Source organism: Pyxicephalus adspersus, chromosome 7, assembly GCF_032062135.1.
Source record: "Pyxicephalus adspersus chromosome 7, UCB_Pads_2.0, whole genome shotgun sequence".
In the NCBI taxonomy this organism is placed as follows: Eukaryota; Metazoa; Chordata; class Amphibia; order Anura; family Pyxicephalidae; genus Pyxicephalus; species Pyxicephalus adspersus.
In genome coordinates this window covers 47,308,054-47,315,638 of record NC_092864.1, presented here as the reverse complement: position 1 = coordinate 47,315,638, position 7,585 = coordinate 47,308,054, and positions in this window count along the sequence as shown.

Genomic DNA, 7,585 nt, shown 5'->3' with positions numbered 1-7,585 from the left:
TTTTGTGGTATTTCCTTGTGTACATTGAAAACAAAAAGATTCCAGAAATTAAACACTTTCAACTTGTGTTTATAGATCTTTCGGATGGCTTTACAGTAGCAGAGATCATACAGTATATAAGTTGTTGGGGCACCAATTCCCCATAATAGGACTAATCAGCAGACCACAAGAATACTGGCCTCACTGCTAATCAGGCAAGATAGACTTTCATAAGTGACGCTGGCGATCCAGCAAACCTGAAATAGATTTTAAAATCTTCTTTAGCTATTTGTTAACCTCCCTGGCGGTCTAATTATGTCAGTGTTTTTATGCCAAAAGCGGTATATTGTTTTGCATGGAAATTTATGTTACATTGTATGCCTATAATTCTTAGGCCTAACTCACCAAAATGTGTCCAATATTTAATAAATTTAATAATAATAAAGTAAAAAAACACAAAAATCTGCTTAAACAAGAGTGCATAAAAAACTGAAACCCGTAATAAAACTGTACAGTAGCATATATATATTATACTATATATATTATACACACACATACATATAAAATACGAGGGGGTGCTGAGAAGTTCCTGGCTTTTGCCCTCTTCTGGGCAAAGCTAGGAACTTCTCAGCACCTCAGAAGGAGGAATGGGACCGGGTAAGTGTTTAGTTTTTATGTTTTTAGCTACTGCTTTCAGTATGTTTTTTTTTTCACCTAAGCCACACTCGGGATTACCACTCAGGGAATTAACAAATGTTATCAATTCTAGACCAGATCCATTCCAGGTTTGCTGGATCACTCAGCTTCACTGATGAAAGTGAATCCTCTCCAGCCTTGGAGAGCTTTAATACATCAGGGCCACGGTGTCAGTCCTGAGAGTTCACATAATGGTGAAGGATGGATAGCTAGTTAAAACTCCAACGGCTCCAAAATTCCCCCCTTTGGACCGGCACCACCCAATCCAAAACTGCTAACACATTAACAGGTTTTTTATCCTAGGCTAGAAAACTTACAATTGGCATTTACCATATTTTTAGTGACTGTTACATTAACCACATTTTAAATATGCCAACCATTAAAGTTGTGAATAAAGTATAATAAATCCCGGTCAAGCCAATGCTGCTGATGGTAAGGTAGCTATGGTCTGAAGGTTTCCCTGGTTGTAATGGTTCAATATGTTAATCACCAGGATATAAGCCAAGACTGATTGAATTGCCAGTAACCTCATATATACAGAAAAGGGAGAATCATGTGGAGAGCTTTGTAATATGCTGGTGGGCCATTGAAAACTAACTAGGAACATGGACAACTAGAATGGAATGACAAAGGCAGGAACACCAAGATTACTTGTTGCTGTGGCTGCCAAGAGACTGAAAACGATGCCAGAAAGGCTCATTAAATCTATACAAACAGGAGAAGTGGGCATCGTGTGCCAGGGTGATTAGGACTCCTGTTACTAACTACTTTAAAAATATTAGGAGTCATTAAGAACGTTGCCTAAAAGTGCAGATTTGAAATAATATGCATTGGCCAGTAAGATGTTTACTTTGCTAATGGTGCAGTTTTTGTAGCAGTTTTAAATATTCCCTATTAGCAAATAGATGACTGTTGTTGGCACTTCCCTGAGAGATGAAGAGTTTACTCAGTCTGCCCATTGTATGATATATACCTTTGGTTCACTCTGTACTCTGCAGACCAAGTACAAATGTATTATATGAAAATGGTCTGATCTGATCTCAAAAAGTGAATATTTATAAGTAAATAATTCACTTATAGGCAACATTCAGAAATATGTATTGTAATTAAGAATCACACTAAATATATTATTTTCTGAAGAATACCAGTACACTACCTGTACCATGAACCTAATTCCACTTTTTTTTACAATTTATACAAACTCTTCAATGTTTTGTAGACCTTCTATAACACTTCCTTTAATAAAAACATTGAGAATAAAATAAAAAAATAAATAAAAAAAATACATTGCTTTATAATAAAATGACATTGTTGGTTGTTTATTTTTATGCGATTTTTAAGGTTTATCAGAGAAATATAAACGCAAACAACAACTGATGTTATATCACCCTTTTAACCTGGGTCATTCCCCAGGGCATGATGCAAGTAGGAGGTTGTATATAGTGTACCCATGGATTCCAGACCCTCTCAAAACTCCCTGCTTGTCTCCTAAAATACTTGAAATTTTTCATGGATCATGATCTGGGATATTTTTTTGTTTTGTAGTATGGATATTCACTGCTGAAGCCTGCCACATTTGCTGAAGAGATTTTAGCAGCCAGAAACATATGAAAAATAAGTGTCTGAGAAAATTATTGATACATTTAACACAAGTTGTTTTAGGATCATTGCTGTTAATTATTCAGTATATCATTAGATGGATCCTGATCCAATAATGTCTATCTGGAATAAAATGTTCCAGTTTGCCTGCAACCTCTAAAACAAATCAAAGTAGCTTAGGGAAACCTTCACTAGTGAAGTCTTTGGCTGCTGTAAAATAATATGGTAAAATAATAATAATACACAATGTCATTTTAGGAGTAATTGTAGATATTTTAAATCTGCAAAGTTTGTTTAATAGAATGTGCTTTGACATGGATCGTCCATGCAAGTATTTTTGTTTATTCCAGGTTGTTATGAGTTATAGGTACAGGTATATGCACTGGAATTAGTAGGTACAGAGAAATGTGTCCAAATTCAGCACAATGGACAGACTTACCATTAGGCACAGCAGACCTGTGACCTCTAAGCAGCAGCTTTTCTATGTATAGATATTTTACTGCACAATATTTTCCAATGATTAGTATAACTAATGGCATAAAAACTAGGCAATATTATAATATATATTATAAAATATAATAGAGATGAATTGCGAAGAATGTCCCTTTTAGAGGTCCAAAGACAAGCTGTGGTATTTGAAACCATTTTTGTATATGGTACATGCCACACTAGCAAATTGCCTGGACCAGGATCAATAGAAGAGGAATAAATTACCCACCTGCCTCTATAGCAATGTTCCCGCTATGCCAGGGAGGAAGTGACACATCAGAAGCAGGAATTAGTTTTATTCAGCCATGCTGCTGTCGGTCGATAATTTTACTTTGTCCGATGGAAGGTTAATTTTGCTGGGCACTAAAACACATATGTGAGCCTGTAGCCTAACTGAATAATTTACAATCAACCTTCACTGCAGCAGCAAACTATATTATACATATTAATATAAAGATATTCTTCAATTAACAAATTAAAGGTTTTTACAAGTCAGTAACAGAGATGTCCATGTATTACATCAGCTTCATTTGCACTTAGACATGTCATGCTGGGTCCTCTAGCTGAAAGTAATTATTTCTGACATATTTACAATGTAATGGCTACTGACACCAGCTCTCTTGGACAAGCAGTAAAATCCTCTACATTCCCCTTCCTTTGCTATGGCAGTTTCATTGCCTTGTGATTGGCAGAGAGTAGAGGAGCGCGGAGACTGCCAGGGTTAACTTTTCGACTTCCAGTGACCAATTTCATCTAGCTGGTGTGATGTTACAAGCATTGTGCTCCGTGTCAACACCAGCAACAAATGAATTCTTGCTGAGATGCCAGTACTAGCAGAAGTAATATAATAACTTGTGTCTCTGTTGTGCCTTTCAGTTTCACAGTACATTCTATTTCTGCTTCAGAGGGATTCACTCACCCGTCTCTGGGCTGCTGTATTGTGCGAGTCCTTTCTGGAAACTAGAGATGGCAATCTGCAAATAACTTGGCCATTTGCAGATTGTTCCATCTCCCAGGCTGAGCTTGGCAAGCTGTGGTTCTCAAACAGCTACTGAACTACAAGTCACAGCAGGTCCAGACGAGGACTGACATTTTTGCAGCATAGGACTTGGCTGAGAAAACATATATCATGGTGCAAAAAAGAAACAGACGAAGAATCTCACCTGTATTGCCGCATCTCCTTTCCTTGACTGGATGTCAGAGTCTGCATTAGGGTTGCATGGATTTCAACTCTGAGATATGTGCTGGCTCTGTATTGGCTTCACCATGGATGGTAACTCATGGGCTCATGCCCAAAGTGGAACTAAACTGAAAAAAAAAAACAAACAATCTCACCCTCCTTATTATCTGCAAATCCCGTGATCAGGTGCTATGTGCTTCTGGAATTCTTCTTCGTCCTGGCGCCCGCCGCCGGCATCTTCAGACTTCTTTTCTTTTTCTGGCTATGTCACCCAATTTTGCACTGCAAAGATTGGGTGACGTAGCCTGCTGTAATAGGGGAAAAAAGCGTGTGGATCTCACATGCCAATTTCCTTTCCCCTCAGCCAAGGATAATGGGCCTTCTGCTCATGCCTGAGATCGGGCATGCGCAGAAGGAGCAGCCAAGAGCTTCCTGGGGATGTGTGACTTCGGTTTGCTGGGAGGCTCTGCGCACAGAAAGAGGAGAAAAGGGTATTGCTGTTAAAAAGAAAAAAAAAAAAAAAAAGTTTACCAGCAGCCCTGCTGTACGTCCATAGGGATGCTGGGGATGTCTCTCATCAGACAACACCAGAAGACTCGTGTAACTGTGGGGAGTGGGGAAGGGGACAGAGGGGGTGGGAGGGCAGTCTGAGGAGGGCAGTGCAGTTTAGGCTCTGTGTCAGGGTTCAATTACCAAGATACCTTTGAACAGATTAGCAGTTCCTTTTTTGTGCAGCAGGTCATTCTCCTATTACAGGTGAACTGTAGCTTTCCTGTCACTATAGTCTTGTAGTGCAATGTCTGTGCAATGTTCTGCCGTTCGATGTCTCATTAGCTTCAGTCACTTCTGTGTCATACTTCGTGTGTATATATATATATAAATAAATATAGGTTTAGCATTTTTATTGTTGGAAGATCATTTTAACTTGGTATTTTTAAAAGTAGCTTGCAAGCCAAAAAATGGTGGGCACCCCTGCTCTTGGCAATCAAAAGTCAATGGGAATACCAACCATAACGCAGTGATCTGAACATATGCAATACAAATTTTAAGAGTCTCTATGGTAAATGAATGTCACTGGAAAATGATACCTGGTCAGGTGGGATGTAACATTTGAAGACTGAGATTCACCCAACAGTGCATGCTTCAAACTGCAAATATTGGAAGGAGCTGAATTTCTAAACACTTGAATTCTATAATATTCGGTCTGCATTGTGCAGAAAAATGTCTGAGATACACTGTAAAAGTGTAGATGTAACTTTATGGATAATAAATCAGAGCGGTAAATTAAAATACTTTACACACAGATACTAAAAAGTTTGACGCAACACACATGAATGAAGAGACTCCCTAAAGGTGGCCATACACCATGACATAGATGTTAGATGGCCCTTAGGTTTTATCAAATCTAATATTATTATTATTTGATCAATATATCAACATGGATCAGCACTCCCCAACATTCACTAGGTACAATCACTACCTAATGCCAACATTGAGGCACCATGGCACTATTTCCACAGACATCTGTCCCTGTCCCAGTAAAAGGGCTAGTTAGGTGTGCATTCCCCCCGGGCCAAATGTTTACAGCCCTCCCTTGCAGTAAGCTAAGCTAAGATTGGCTTCCAGCAGACCATGCCTGTGAAATTTGTACCAACAGAGCGGCTTGTGGTCTTCGCCAGGAATACATTGTTTATATAATAGGGTAACAATGCATGAGAACATTTGAAACTTAGTGGATTGCTGTCATTCTATAACTGTAATTTTCTGGACAATCATGTCAGGAACACCAGATATTATTTTAATAAAACTCTACATTTTAAAAGACAGAAAAATACTTTTCAAATTAGGCCAACACATAAAACTCATGTGATATTTTAGTGTTTCGGCATAGATTTACATTAATATCTAAATAGTCCATTAAAACAAAAAATAAAATCAGTGGGAATATAACAGCAGTCTACACCCCCCAATCAAATGTAACAATATCCTTGTGAAATGTTCTTTGCTACCAGGCTCAGAAAAGGGTTAACCTGGCTCTCAGCTGGACAGCAATTATATGCAAATTACAGGGTCAAAGGGGGCATGAAACAGCCTGTCTTTTCCAAGTGACTGACTTCTAGATCTGCCAGAGAGGAAAGAAAATACAGTAAGGTGATGAAAACACACAGGGCAAATGTCAAACTGAACAGCAGTGGTTTTGGATTGGAAATAGGAGGGAGAGTTATGATGAGGTAACCTGTTGGAAAGCCTGGAGCTAGGCCTCTTCAAACCGATTCAGCAAGGCTAACCACCTGAAGACAGAGCTCTGATTGCCGGAGAAGACGCCGCATGAGCTTCTTTTAATGGAATTTTAGTGTTCCTTTTTTAGTGTTTTTATCCTTGGTGGGGTATTTTCTCATTGAATCAGTAGGTAAAGAAAGTCAAGAGTCCAACGGGCTTCTTATTAATTGAGAAAATGAAAACGGTCATCTTGTTTGGCTTCAATACAACTTAAAGGGGAAATAAGAATTATTTCCATCTCATCTTTGCATACAACATAACCCAAATTCTATTTTAAACAGGGTGAAAAAACAAAGGTAACAATTCTTCTTACACACATGGGAATGCATTTCACATATTAGAAGCCTCATTCTCCTCCTCTAAATGGCAATGGCAGCCTTACTCAACCACCTTGAATGAACCCTTGAAATTTCAGGTCTTAGGGAACCCCATCTACGATTACTTTATCCACAGTTTACTGTACGATGGTCTGCTCGACAGTGGGAAGAATGCCTTACATTGCTGACCAGAGAATGTCACCTTGCAGATAACCAAAATGATAATTGGTGTCAGTTAAGTTGATTTGAGAAGCACAAATTGATCATTGCCCAAGGAACCGCTACCAACCTCTAGAGAAACCCCAGGGTCCCATGGAACCCTGGTTGAGAAACACTGATATATGGCATGACTAGGCAACAGCAAGCCTACTAATGATCTTTAGACTTGTCTGCCCACAATGCCAAAGGAGCCATAGCTGCCCTGCTCTTACAATGGAAAGAAAAACGTATGTTCTTTAAATATTTGGTGTTTGAAGCATGCCTGATGCAGTGTATACCAGGCCTTAGAGTGAATATGTGGCCAGGATATGAACATTTAGATATTTACATATTCCTAACAAGAAGTACATAAGATTTTAAAGAGCATCCTTGACCTCTGTAGCCACAGGTACCGTGAAAAAAACATCCCCAAAGTTCACAGCAGAGCTCTCTGTGGGGGTGGTTGCTGCCATTGTACCATTGAAGACCTCGTTCTGAACAACATAGTTGCATGGAGGTTACGCCCACTTACTGGTTTATATACTTGCGAGTACAAGTTGACCTTATACAAATATGCAGGAAGTTATAAGAAATCTTCAGAAGGCTTTTCCCAGACTAGGATCTTGTCTTCTCAAATATTCTATACTGCACACTAGCACAAGATTGGAAGCCCCTGCAATTGCATTTTGGGGAGGTGAAAAAAGCCGTGGATTGTTTTTACATTTCCGGGAGCTTTTGACAACACATTGCTTAGTATTTAAAGATGGAAAAATAATAACTTCTGTGACATTCAGGGCCCCAGTACTTCTCCCTGATATTCTTTACCCCTCTCATATTATTTTTTTTT